Source organism: Chiroxiphia lanceolata, chromosome Z, assembly GCF_009829145.1.
Source record: "Chiroxiphia lanceolata isolate bChiLan1 chromosome Z, bChiLan1.pri, whole genome shotgun sequence".
Lineage (NCBI taxonomy): Eukaryota > Metazoa > Chordata > Aves > Passeriformes > Pipridae > Chiroxiphia > Chiroxiphia lanceolata.
In genome coordinates, this window is record NC_045671.1 from 27,735,827 (window position 1) to 27,750,980 (window position 15,154).

Consider the following 15,154-nt stretch of genomic DNA (forward strand, 5'->3'; position numbering starts at 1 on the left):
ATTGATGTATCTCCAACTTTTGTCCAAAGCAAATTATGTCAAAATTTAGATACAAATAGTATTATCACCATAAGATTTATCTTATCAACTCTGTTTATACCCCAAAATCAATAACCCTGACCTCAGAAGAAAATACTACTGCCAGTAATCTTTACTGGTTGCATAATGGTCAAAATGTCAATAATACAAAAACAGAAAACACACCTCACCTCGATATATTTATATTATACAGATCCCTAGGTCCATCTTTTCTTTCTAAGAAACAGAAAAAGGTGACCTACCAAAGTAGCAAATAAAAAAAAAAAAAAAAAAAAGCCAGTGTGATATTACACAGTTCATCACATTTGTCTCAGAGGCACCAGCATAGTGTCAGAGCAGGAAAGCACAGAATTTGATTCCGTGGATGGACTATAATTAGTAGCATAAACTTCTGGACTCCATCACTCTGTTTATCATTGACAAAAAGGGGAAAAAATATAACAAAATAAGCAATCAAAAACCAACATATAACCTTGTTTCAGAACATGAAGACAAGAATGATGTCGCTTCCAACACACACACGTTCATACAAGCATGATAGGATTTCTAGGATGTCTCCAAAATATAATTAATCTAATTATGCTGATAGCTAAGCACAAGTGTTGATTAACGGAGCTCTCTCTGTTAGCATCAGATATAATTAGCATATCATGAAAAAATCCTTGCCTTTGGGAAAGGCAAGGAGGAAAGGCAAAGTTCTAGATACAACATCAGAATATAGACATGCACAATTCATAATCCTGAATGCAGATGAATACATAATTGTATGTGTTCTTTTTTTTCTGAAACACCTATATGGGACTGCCTAGATATGGTACAAGAGAACATAGTCTAGGGCTGAGCAGATACCCTATGGCACCTAAAAGGCATAAACCACCTATGTTTAGGCAACTAAATCTCATCCCTAGTGGTTAAAGAAGGCATCATCTGACTTGACAATGCACCAGAGACCTGAATCGAAGGACTACTGCTGAGGATTTCTTCCATTCCTGTTACTTATCCATTTTCTACTCTCACTTTCCTTTCCTTCCTCTTTATGTATTTCTAACAATTCCTTTTTTAAAATATATAATGAAACATAAATTGCATCTTTTTTTTACAAACCCTGATATAAGTAATCAAAAATGCTAAGTTAAATAAATATCATAATTCATGCCTTCTTTAATTTAATTAACAGAACACAAATATTCATGGGCTTTCTTCCCCCTCTTCATTCAGTTCTCAAGACAATCAAGACCTATCAGTGCAGTGGAGGAGTAAAAAAGCTGTAATCATTTAACTGCACTTCAGTGTTGCCTAAAGACACTAACACACTCACTTTGTTAACTACATAACTCCAGCAGAATTCTACCAGTTACTTCTTCATCTCTTGCCTAGTTAGGAAACATCTGATATTTACATAAGCTGGAGTGCTCTTTTTCCCATTTTTGTCAGTTCTAGAAAAAACAAAGTAGGTTAAGAACATCACCCTACTTAAAAAAATTTTTTTTCCCAGGAGAAAGGGTCACTATCTTTAGGATCAGTGAGACAGAACAGAAATCCAAATTATGAGCCGATTTAGTAATAATCAGACATTTTAACCATGTTCCAGCCTTCTGCAAAGGAAGAGTAGGAAAACAGGGAAGGTTGGGAAGAGTAGGAAAGGCTGGCCTCCATGCTGAGAAGAAAAAATATCATTCTGAGCCAAAAATACATTTGGATACTTTCCAATCTATTATATTATACAGAATATGATAATGAGAACACCCAGGGACTTCATTTCCACACCTATAGAAACCTCTGGAAAGCTACAGTTGATGAGGAAAAACAGGTGCTGCAATACAATTATTACTGTTGTGACAAATACAAAGATCACTTTTGTTTATAAACCTAGAATAAAACCCACTACAGGCAGTTTTCAAATGAAAGATTTTAAAATAGGAGAAATTGTGCATCCTGATAATGTCAAGAGAGCACCACAACCTGTTTGGAAGTTTCTCAGGAAATTATTCAATTCTAGAATATTTTTTTAATTGCGGATTGTACAGAAGAAAAAACCAACCAACCAACCAACCAAACAAACCCCCACAAAACAAAACTAAAAAACCCAACCAAACAAACAAGCAAAAACCAAACAAAACCCCAAAAGCAAAACCAAAAACCATACTTGCTGACCACTTTATTCTACTCAATGGCCTCCCATAGGTAACATTATTCTTGCACTACTTCTTCTCTTTCCTCATACTTCCATTAGAACGAAAAATTTAAAACAAACTGCACAGGAAGCCCATTGCACTTTGTTCTACAAATGCAGACAAAATAAATTTGACCCTGCTTTTGAATTATTTCTTGGTTCTTCCAAATAAGACTGATTGTATGGTGCTGTTCCACTTATCACTAAGTTAATTTTGTGGAACACTATCATGGATGTAGGGAGCATGACTAACAGTATTTGGTAACCCAGGTCTGGTGACCTACATACTTTTGGGCTGCTCTTGAAGCTGTGCAGTCCACTGTACACTTCCTAGCTGAGGCATCACTAGCAAGTGACTAGGAAAGAGTCTCCAAATTCAATAACTGACTGTCACTTCAATGAAGTGGGTTTACATGGAAAAAGAGAAGTCAAATCAACCCATCCCAAAGCCAATGGTCTGCAAAAACTGGCAAATGGATTTGTACAGCTTTTTAAGTCTAGCTGCCCAGCATTCTTGGGGGGAAAAAAAAAAAGAAGAGGAAGATTAGGACAAATTGTGTGAAAAAGCTATTCGTGTATCTTTTATTCATATGGAGAAAGGAGAAAATTTCAGAGAATAAATGTGTTTAAAACTGAAAAAATGGCTACATTATTCAAAGGGGAACACAGGTTATCACTATATTAATGCAACAGTTCTACTTTTTTTCTTATTTTTTTGTTAAGTACTCCAGTTGGTATGCTAATGATGCCACTCCAAATCTGCTAATGTCAAATCTGAAATTATAAGCTTTGCTGGGCAGACCTCTGTTTGTGAAGGAACCAATGATTAATACAACTTTTCATTAGGAATATTTCTATGAATGGTAGCCACATAAATGATAGTACAGGTTATATGCAATGGATTATTTGAAACTTCTGTGATTTATCTGTACCTACAATTTTCAGAAAATTACAGACATATAAAAAAGTTCACTAAATGTCCTCTCAAAGAGAAATTTTTGTATGTTCTCAAATCCTTTCAGTAACATATGTGGGATATTTCAGTAATAATGATTTAATGTTGATCAAGCCTTTCTCACTGCAGGAATTTTTCAGGTTTCAAGGTTTCATCAAAAGAGGTTTCAGGCCTCAATTCTTATGTTATGAACTCTAATATCTTAGCTATACTGACATTTTGGGAGCTGGTTCCTACTATTATTGCATGAGTACAGTGATATTTTTATGTCATGGTCAAAATGAACAATAATTAACAGCCAAAAAAACCACACACTTCCTTCAGGAAAACCTAGATGAAGAAAAATATCAACTGTAATTTCATGATACTAATATGATTTCTGATAAAGACAAAACTCCTTATGTTTTCTGTCTCTCTGAAGAAGCCTGAGAACGCCATCTGGCAAAACATAGTTGCAAAAGAAAAGGAAAGCAAAACTCATGTAGACATGGACAGCTTATATGGATTCTCTTTGAATCCCTTCCATTGAGAACTGATGTTGCTTTGGACTTTGCCAACACAACATCATAGCACATTCCTTTCGATGTAAAAGAAAATCATTCAAGATTGAGACAATACATCATCCTGTAGGATTTTTTCTGATTGTTAAATTGATGGGATGGATACCTTTATGTCTTTTTACCCTAACGGATGGCAGTTAAGGCATTATTTTGGTTTATCTTTTTTTTACTGCCAGCAATTCTGTAGCTATCCAAGCAAGAGTTACATCAGTGCTCTCCCGTATACTTATGGGCAGGTAATGAAAGTATGTTGTGCTTCATCAGAACTGTCTTTTAAGGTTAAAATTAAATCCTTCAGTGTAGATTCAAAAATTATACTGTAAGTGTTCTCATTTAACTCCTGTTCAGGGAAAAAAGATTTAAAATCCATATATTTTAAAATAATATGCTATGGATATAGTTACCTTGTGGAGAATTAATATTTTACTAAAGACTAAGACTTTGGCTAAAAGGCTGAGAATGAGAATACAGAGCTGAACTACTTTAGACGTGTCTTATATAGTACAGAGTCTGGTGAGACTAATGCCTTGCACCACAAGGAAGGATACATTTTAAAAGAGTGTAGGGGTGAGACAAAGAGAGAGAGAATGTGTCAAAGCTGGAGCAAACCTACTTTGCCTGACATACTCCCACACTGACTGTTAAACTGCTATATGAGAGTCTAAAAATCACTTGACTTTTAGACTAGAGTGGATGCAATTGTTCTTATGCAGTTACTTCTCCTACAGTAAACCTTAGGAGTTACTTGTGCCAGAGACTGGTTGGTGTACACTTCCAGCCTGCTGCCACCAGAGGACTTTTTTTCAGGTTGGTCACCTTAAATCAGTCATCATCACAATGCAATTTTTTTGTCACCTAGGAGAAGCTCATCAACTGGGAGGTCTCTTGAGCACTCTGGAAATATGAGTTTACCTTACCCACACAGTTTCTGCAACAACTAGAATAGCTAAATAATTCCACCTCCCATTAAACCATGAGCCCTTCTTCATATTGACAGACAATCACCCCTGAACAAAAAGCATATGCGCCTAACAGTTCACTGCTGAGCAGTGTTACACACACTTTGAAAACGAGCTAGGTAATCTAAAACCAAATAAAAAGCAGCAGCTTGGAGAAGGAGTGATTTCTTGGATGCCACTATGTACAACTCTTATTTTTTAAATTCAGGAGAAAAGCAGAAAGCACCATATGCGCCAAAACATCCACCTTATCTTTTGAGAAGCCATTCTGAAACACACCGAAGAATTCAGCTTAAGGACCCTTAAAGCTTTTCACAATAGCTGTAAGATCCCAATAAAGGTGGGTCTGACTGATGCAGAAAACATTTTTCTAGACCCAATGTTTAGACAAAGCAGAGGACTAGGCCTGTAATATGTATTTATTTGTTAATTGGTAAGTATATGAGATCATGTTGCTCACAGCTGGAACAAATCCCCCACAGCATTCTCAGGAGAATCACTGGACTATTTGGAGCCTTCTTCATAATGCAAACATACACATCAAGAAGTTTCTTTCTCCAAATACATCTCTATAATCTTAATTTTACATTTCAACACAATATAAGTACATAATCTGGAAAGTATAGTAGTATTTTGAAGAATTTTAAAGGCATTTAAAGCATGCCTGTATTCAGCAAAAATTTAAAACATATTAGTGGTTTGAAAAATTTCACAGTATTGCTGGGAGAAATTTTATAAAATTGATTTTATAAACCAGATTCTGCAGTCCATATTCAGTTAAAATCTCTTTCAACTCGATCTTCAGCTTCTGCATTGACCAAAAAATATACTTTTTAGAAGTGGTTACAAAGTTGCCAATACAGAAATATAGAATATAAGGAATGCATTTTCTTGCACAATAGCCTTCACTTAATATAGCATATTTAATAGAATAGAAATGTAAGATAAATAGGATCATTTCTGCAACTATTGACAAAAAATGAAAATAGATGTGTAACTCAACATAATATTGACCATAAAAATAGAAATAAATTCTCTGCAATTTTCCATTTACTGCTAGCTTTTCTGTTATTGTTTTCTTATTCTGAATCTTACTAAAGAAGTTACTAGAATGGATAAACTGAAAATCAAACAGCATCTAACAGCATTAATAATGCTTAAAAATTTGCATTCCTTTTCCTTAATCTTGTAGGTCTCTTTCCTTGTCTTAATTTTATTATTAAATATATTTAATTCTTGTTTGAGAATTAATTAATTCATGACTACTGCTCATTGGAATTTTAAATCCATCTGTTTGCTACAAAACATTTTTCATCACAATCAAATATGTTAAAAAAATTATAGGCCAAATGCACTCCCTGTCAATACTTTGTGACCCTATTTCCATCATCATGATTTCACTGTGACATAAAACCCCTTGTTAACTTCGTCAGACTTTGTTAGGATTGTAGCTGCAAAACTGTAAGGTGGAAAGTCTAAATGAAAAAGTGATAACATGAAAGCTCTTTAAGAAACTTCTAGTACTAATGACCTCAAAACATACGTATGGCAAAAAAACATCCCAAAGCACCATTTATACAGACATTCTCCAGCCCAAACGCTTTTGAATCTGAGATCTTTCTATGGCCATTTTGCTTTTCTTTTTCTTTCCCTTTTTTAAAAAATGCCGCGATTGTTTCCTCCTCCCTTGATAGTTTCCCTAGAATACTTATGGTTACTAGTGACGGCAAAAACCTACTTTCCTTGAGTACAGATTAAAAAATTCAACTCTAAAATACAGATCATCTGCATAAATGTCACTATTAAATATATATTTGCTGGTTACAAGGTCTCTAAAGTGATAGCAAATCAATAAATCTTACTCTAATTATGTGGGATTAAGGTACCAATCTGTTTTCACACTAAACAAGCTTTGGACTGATGAAAAGTATCAGTGACCTTTGTCAAAACGCTTAACTCACCTGTTTCCCAATTTAGCCAATGATATCTTAGTTTCTCCAACTAGTTACAGTACTTCAACCCTATAGATTTAGCACCCATACATATGAAAGTTATTAGTGCCTTTTAAGTTCTTAAAAGAGGACACAGAAAGCAAGCTGATTAAAGCATTGGTGTATTATTTAATATTTATCACATTTCCTCGTTCAAAATAGTTTGCACTGTCAAGCAGCATGTTTGTTTGTGTACTGCGAATTTCTTCAGCAATGCCACATTTAACAAAGAACAAAGAAGGAATACACTGTTGTAATTTTTCCATCACAGTTTATCACCACAAAGTTTGATAGTAGCTTGATATAGTAAGTGTTTAATAATGACAATGTCATTTGACTTTATCTACTGAAAACTAATGCAGGTATGTATGATTTTATTAGTAAGAAATCTTAAATAAGCACATTAGAGGAATTAATCCTTCATTCCTTGTACACTGCTTATATATGTCATCGTGCCATTATCTGATATGAATAACAAGAACAATTGCATAATAAAAAACATTACTGCTGACACATGCAACTTTGTTATATCAATTTTATATCTTCACAGTAATAGGTCTTTTTAAGTCCTCTGTTGTTTCTTCTGAATTAGATTGAACTGATTTGACATTTTCCTATATAAACAATTCAAGATTTTACATACATATATAATCAAATACAATATTTATCAAACTTAAGTCATGATTTGACATAGGTCGTTTCCCACAGCAGTAATTACAGCAAAAGTGGAGTATGTGTTGAGTCATTTTTTATATAGATACTAAAGTACTGCCAAGACATATCCTAAAACAAAGAATGAAGAGTATGCTCCAAACTAATAAAGTATGTTGTGATTCAAGCTAAACTAAACAATGTAGTTCCTGTAAGGTTTTTTGGTTTGTTTTTTTCTTACATAGACACTTTTTCAGGCTTTCAACATTGTAATGCTGCGTGTTTGGGACCACCTAGCAGAACTGAAAGCTTAACCTAATAAACTTCTCTGTATGCAATCTCAAAACAGTTCATGTAAATTAGCTGGATATATTATTTTAATGCTTTGCCCACAGGGAATACAACACAGAAATGAACCATGTCAAATGTTGCCTAGTCACAAAAAAAAAAAAAAAGGGAAAAAACAAAAGCTTTATTCTTAACTGAAATGTAAATTCATAGTAATAAAACAATAACAGTAGGATTCCTTACTAAGCCAGCAAATGTGTTATCCTTTAATTTCAGGTTCACAAGTTCATTGGGTGTTTTTCTGTCATAAATGTTACTGTCAATTACCCAAAGACTACTGTAATGCAATATGAAAGTCACCCATATTCACTGTCTCTGAACTTGTACCCTATGTTTTGTAATTCTTCCTTGCTCTAAGATTGTGAATACCTGAAAGCAACTCTGAATGTCATCCATCTGCTACAGCAGATTTAATCTTTCCTGACTGTATCATATTAATTTCCTAAATAAATTTTGTCTAGTTATCTTTACTGCTGTGACACAAACTAATTTCCTTACTTCACAAAGGAATGCATTTCATTTGACCCTGATAAACTTTCACTCTTGGTGACATTTATTAGTTGTGATTTATTTTGAATTACATCTGAAAATGCAACACGAATTTCACATTGAGAAGTGTATTAAAATACATTTGTAAATGCATGTTTAATGTCTTCTAATGACACAAGTTTATTCTGATTGGGTGAAGAGTAAAGACATAATACATAAGACAATTGATTTGTATAGTTCATTTACAGTACTCAGTATTCTGAATTTTTACTGTAAAATAACTCAAATTTGGTAAGAATTTGTAAAGACATAAGTTCATTTTATTCAAATTCACATCCATACTCTCCCTATAATAACTACAACGCATGAAGAATTTAAATCCAAGTCCATTTGGCCGGAACGGAGAAAAAATGCTGAAATGCTATTGATTCCTTCCAGGACATTCAAAACACCTGACTCAACTGTATTTCTACTGACATAACACTAAGGTTTTATTTAGGTATTAGCAAACATGAGCAAATATTTCATTGACATACCTGTCATTCTTATTTCTCTTCTCTACCTAGGAAACAGTTAACCCTCAACTACTAGTACTAGACGCTTCCTCTATCAGAGAGGCAGCAAATGTCAATAATGAGTCCACCGTCCCAAGAGAAATAATGTCTCCAAAAGTTCTCCTTCCCAGATGCAGATATATTTAGCGCTGAACAACACCTAACAGCAGACTCTTCATGACATACCCTTATTTTATCGTTTTACCTTCTGTCAACTCTACAGCTCAGCCAGCAAAACACAGTCTCACTGTTCATGAAACCCTTTTAAATGAGTTTATCTTTTTGTTTTCCCTAGATCTTTCTCACCTATTGAAAACAGTGTGATCAGTACTTTTGAATATGTCCCATAAAAGCACTTAGAAAGCAAAACTGTTGTCTGGAACTGTCATCCTCATTATACGTACTTTTATACATAAAACTTGATGAAAAATTTAGAAACTTTGGAAATGTGAACTAAAAACACTTACAACTGAATGCAGATAAAAATACTCTCAGTATCTGTAACTCAGGCAAATTTCATATTAAACTGAATGCCCCATCACCAGGTATTACTTTGCAGGTCAGACCATGCTATAGAATCCTCCTGAGGGAACATCTCTTTGTTTAGATATTGTCTGTAATCTATCAAATACCTACACTCGAACTAACGTAGACATTACACAATACTTGCCACACTCAGTTTCTTTAGACAAGTATTCACCTACAATTTTCTTTTCTCATAAGAGACCAGTAAAACATTTAATGCATTTTCCCACTGAAAACAGTTCAAACTACCACAGCCTCCAAGTTTCTCTTTGACCAGCACTGTAACCTGAGAACAGAAATATATGCATGCATAGATATATGTATATAAAAATGTGTGTCTGTGCATACATATGTGTGTGAACGCTAGGAAAAGGTTTGGAGGAGCCCGAGAACATAGGGACAGAAATCAAGCAGATTTACTTACTAATGCTGTCCGCTCGGACCTCTTTGGAAACCTGAAGGAGTCTCCGCTTTCCCCTCCTGCCAGTCAGGTGCCGCGTTGTGCCCCTAGTCCACACAGGCCCAGAAGGAACTGCAAAGAGAGAGAAGCACATGCCACATCAGGCAGTTCTGTTTTGATGGGATCCAGCGCCGTTGCCGCTAGCTCCTGGGGGTATCCCTGCTTTCAGAGCAGACTCCGACAAAGAGTCATTCTTCCAAGGAATTTTCTTTTTTCGGTCACAGTGATTAAAACAAAAACAAAACAAAACAAAAAAAACCCACTAAAACCAAAAACAAACAAACAACAACAAAAAAAGGCACACAAAAAACCCCTTTTTTTTTTTAAAAAAAAAAGGGAAAAAGAAAGAAGAATAGGCTTCCTGGGGCTCCTGCGCCCTAAAATTTGCGGGGGAGGGGCGAGGGGGGGGGGCTGGCGGGGAAGGGAGAGAGAGGTAAGGTACCTGCAACTCTCTCCGATAAGGCCGGCAGAGAGACAGAAGGAGGGAGGAAAAGAGCGACGAGAGGGAGGAGAGAGGGAGCGAGAGAGGGGTGGGGAGGCGGGGTGCGGGGTGTGCGTGTGTGTCTGTGTGTGTGTGTCTGTGTGTGTGTGTCTGTGTGTGTGTGTGCGCGGGGCGGGGGGCGCTGGAGCGGCTCTCTCCGCGGGTGCGGTGGCCGCCGGCTCTCGGTGCCGAGCGCTGCCGGCTGCGGGCGGGCGAGCGGGCGGCCCGGGGGCACGGCGGGGACCAGGGCGGGGGTCGCGCTCCCCCCGGGCCCCGCGCAGCCCCCTGCGCCGCTCAGCCCGCTCACCTGCATTTCCTTAACGAGCCACTTGATGGCCGGCGGCGGCCTCCGGGCCCGGCCGCAACTTTGGCGGCCGCGGAGCCGCGCCGCCCCCGCGGAGCTGGGGATGGAGATGGGGATGGGGATGGGGAGGTGCCGGCCGCGAGGTGCCGCGCCGGTAGCTGACCGCGGAACTTTGCGCCCGGAGGCGGGTGAGGGGCTGGGGAGTCCGGGAGGGCGCGGCGGGGGCTACGCCGAGCCCCGCGTGTGCGCGCCGCAGCCGCGCAGCGATCCCGGGGCACGCTCCGCCACCCGCCTCCCCCGGCGCTGCCTCCTCCCACCGCGCTCCCCGGCGTGTGCCACAGGAGTGAGCTCCTCGCTGTTAATAATAATAAGCCCCATCCCCGTCTTCCTCTCTCCCCGAGAAAACAATTAATAATGCATTAAAATAATGCACCTTTAAAGCCGCCGGCTGGCGATAATAAAATAATAATATTACCACTACTTAAGAGAGCGCTGATGTGGATGTGGTGGCGAGGCACGTTTTCCTATCATTCACACCCAAATGTGAGCACACATTCTGCTTCTGGTATTCATAAGTCCCTCTCCCGTACCAGAGCAACTATCATTGTCACCATCAAAGAGAAAGTCTCCAAAGCTGAGTGGAGACATCGAGTCCCCAGGTGGCTGTTGTGGCTGGGCTGCAAGGAGGGCACCCTTCGCCCTCTTCCGTTCGCCCCAACAAATCTCATCGCTTCCCCTCTTTTGCTTATACCGATGGGTTAAGCATTGTGTTTGGCCCTTTTAGTGTTTTCCCTTCCGCTCCTCCCCTGACGATACTTTGTGTATTTTAAATAAAGATTTCATTCTGCCAACCCGCAGGAAGCTTTTAACAAGATGCAGCTGAGCGTGTCGATATCTTATATCTTTTTACTGCTGCTCCGACGTGTACATCAACTCCAAACTCCTTTATTTTCTTCTCTGCCTGATACTGTAGCATCTCAGAGACGGCGGCGGCGGCAGCCGCAGAGCTCTGCTCCCGGTGGGCACTTTTACTTTGCCCTCAAAGTATCTCCCAGCAACGAGACCCATTGGAGCCCCCTCCTCTCCCCCCCTCTCCCTGCTCCTTTACAGAAAAATGCTGGGGTGATTGCTGTAAGGTTTCCAGTTCCACTGATAACACTACACTGTCTGAGAGCAGACGGGGGAGGGGGGGGGGGATTTTAATTCTGTTTAGAATACAGTTTTGGGTTTGCGCTATTTTTAATTAAGATTTTTCCAGAAATAGATCCCATCGAGATTTAATTTACGAAGGTATTTCTAACACAGGTCAATACTGTCTTCCAAGAGGAACATTCGCAATCATTTGCCTACTCACAACAGTGCACAAATGCTTTTAACAGACGGTAAACCGTTTATGCAAGACTAAAAGAAGGGATTTTGTTGTTGGGGTATCTTTGTGTTTCGTGACGTTTGATTGGGGTTTTTGGGTTAGGGGTTTTTGTTTTGATTTTGTATGTCTGTTTTAATTTTCATTTCATCTGCATTAAAATAAAACTTTGTTCAGTATGCCAGGTACCTCTTTATTGATTTCTGGGGTTTAAGAGACGCTTCCTCCCCCCACGGGATGTTTTGAATGAAGGTGATTTCTTTCCATGATACCGTTTCTAACCCGTAGCTGCGCAGTTCTAGCTTGCTGGTCGCTTGCTACTCCACGGTAGCTCAACCGTAACCACCTCCTCGTGCTCTGGCACCAGATTAAACCTGAGGAGAGGCACTGCGCGGGCCTAAGCCTCTCCAAAACCTCAGCGCAGTCAGAGCTGCCTCCGGGGAAGGCCGCGGGGTGAAACATCCCAACCGGGCCGCGGGGCGGACGCGGAGCCGCCGCGGGGCGGGCGGGGCTCGGCCCGTGGGCACCTCACGGTAGCAGGTCAGGGCACGCAGTCACCCCGCAGCCCGAAAACGGGGCAAAGGGGGATCTTCCTCGCCTTAGAGGTGGCAGAGGGCGCACCGTCCGCCTGCGGGTATGATTTCATCTCCGAAGTTCACCCTCCGCAAACTACAGCGCTACCCTAAAAAGGGGACAGGAGGTGAAGAGCTCCTGGTACACCTGGTACTGAGTATTGACGGTTTTTCTTTAAGTTCACTTCAACTCAGTTTGACCTAGTTTGAAGCACGAAGGTTCAGAGTTTGGGGGGAGGGGTGGGAAGGACAATAGAAGAAGAATAGAAAAATATTTCCCTCCCCGTTTTTCCTCCCAGTGGTGTTTCACCCTTTGGTAGATCACTTTTGAGTATTGCTTTAAATTGCAATTAAGTATGACATCACTAGTGTTTTTAAAACTGATTTCATCTATGCACTAAAACACTGCTAAATGCAGTAGAAAATTAGCAGAAAATGTGTGTAACAACACCCCTTATCAAATTGGAATTATATATCTTTCATTGCTATGTTCCTTTCAATATTCAGTCCTTTCCCTTATTTTTTCCTCTGACTTAGATTTTTCCAGCTTACTATATCTTATTCCTGTATTTCACTGCAAAATTCTTCAAGGGGTACTGTATTTCATGAGTACCAAAGTTTTGTGCAGTATCATATCTTAAAGAGGTCACTTCTTGAGAATTAGCTGTGAAGCTCAAATGAACCACCTATTCTCCATCCTGAGCATTACAATAAGCTTTTTAAAATTTGTGAAGGCTGGGGTGAATTTAACATTAGAAATTGTTGCAAAGTTGGCCACATGACAGCAACTGGAAAAAAAGTCATGTGCATACAAAAACACATAGAAATAAACTGGAAATAAAAATAAAAGTAAACTGTTGCAAATATTAATTTAGAAGTTAATATATATCAGTTAAGAAAATCTCCAAGCCACAATGTTTGCCAAATCTTTTGACCTCTACCATCTGAAATAACTGAAATTTAACATAGAGCCAGTGCTGCAGCTATAAGCAACTAATACAGTAGGAAAGGTGATTTACATATTTGCTTTTTTTAGAATTTAGTTGTAGTAGTAAATATGCTGTTTTGTACATCACCAGCACTTCTTTTTGGGCATAATCTATTTCTTTTTTGCAAGCCGTGCGTGAAAAGTATGGCTGAGGTTGGACATTTAAAAAAAAAATTATAATGAAATTGGAGGAAAAGAAAATGCAAGCCCAGAAAAACTGCAAACCTGACAGTTTTAAGATGCAAAATATCATCGCATTTTTCTTCCACCTTTAGGTCTCTGTGGGCTCACATGCTTCTTTTTTTCAACCAACTTCAGTCCTCAGTTCTCTGCTTTTTGTGGACTGGCATCTGCAAAGAAAAGATGTAGACATTTTGGTAGGTAGCATATGAACAGAAAGAAGTTTAATTGTCACATCCCAAAATAAAAGTTATGAGATAAGAGGAATAGGAAACGCACAGGAAAATACTTAGCAAGAAATGCTTTGTGAAACTATTCTTGATTGTTTTATTCTGGGACAGAGTCTAACATCTCCTGCAGGAAACTGAGCAGATGACTCAGCAATTTATAACCACCTGGAAGGCAAAAAGGACCATTTCTGCAAAGACCAGGTGCCTGTGAGCATCTCTGAAGCTCTGATATCCTCACATGATTAATTTGTCTGACATAGGTTTGTCAATACCAGCTCCTTCCTTATTCGCACAGGCCAGAGCTAAATAGTTTATTCTGAGGAAAAAATAAAACATACAAATGAGAAGTTACGCAGTACTAGTGTTAATATACTTTCACAATAATCATGTTTTAAGAGGGACAGGGAAACTATATGTATTTTTTTCTCACTGTGTGTAAAACATAATTGCTCATTGTTCAAAGTCTGCATCTGTAAGCTACACATGCTCCAAATGTGCATATGATGAGAAGAATTAAGAAATTAATGCATTCATATATGTGAATTAACTTTCTTACAAAATGAGAGGAATTCATCTTTGAGCAGGTGTTTCCTACCTTTGGATTGCAGGATTCGTAAAAATATACTTGCTGACATAATCTCTCATTTTCAAGTTGTTGAAATTTCTTTGCATGCAAGGGGTAGGCATGCACCCATGAGCCAAACATCTCATGGGTCATAATGGGAATTTTTCCTGGGGAAGAATTGTAGCTCAGGAAGCATGACAAGATATTAAGAAGGAAAAATAAAAGTTTGTTTCAGGACGGTGATATTTGTATATTAACTATGTTCATTTATAGAACAACAACCATATTTCCAAATATATTTACTTTAAAATAATTTGGTAATTATACTTGTATCTGGTAATACTTTCATTAAAAATGTTTAAAAAGAAAAATAAAATATTCAAACTAAATGCCATGCAATATCTTCTTAATTGTCTTTTTTCTTTTTTCAAGGGATGAAATGGGTCTATATATCCCCATTATCTAGAAAGTATTTTTTTCTTCATGACTGAATGCCATATTTTTTCTTTATTATTTCTAGCCTCTTATGTGTTAACAGTTACACACTGCACAGAAGAATTGCATCTATTTTTAATAACATCAGGTAGAAATCTTGAACATTTAAACTGTAGAGCCTGGGTCGGAGTGTTTGGATCTGGCAGTCTTAAGCTATTGTGCCCTCTCTTCCTAAAACACTGTTTAGGCATCTGTGTTTAAATTCATAGAACTGCTGTCATTGTTATTTCACAATCATTCACTAAGGAACAACTCTTCAGTGTGATTCT

General features: G+C 38.3%; 1 protein-coding gene across 42 annotated transcripts in view; it reads right to left on the minus strand.

The window, feature by feature from the left end:
* PTPRD (protein tyrosine phosphatase receptor type D) overlaps nt 1-10,519 on the minus strand; it is a 1,166,099-nt gene extending 1,155,580 nt beyond the window's left edge. For 41 of the 42 annotated variants that reach the window (XM_032676409.1, XM_032676410.1, XM_032676448.1 and 38 more), the window contains exons 1-2: nt 10,147-10,245; nt 9,669-9,776 (exon numbers count right to left, since the gene is read on the minus strand). The gene's annotated coding sequence lies outside the window, so the exon portion shown is untranslated. Of the gene's footprint in view, nt 1-9,668; nt 9,777-10,146; nt 10,246-10,492 lie in introns of those variants that run through there. The other variant, XM_032676411.1, reaches the window with a different exon arrangement.
* Between the last annotated feature and the right edge of the window lie 4,635 nt (nt 10,520-15,154).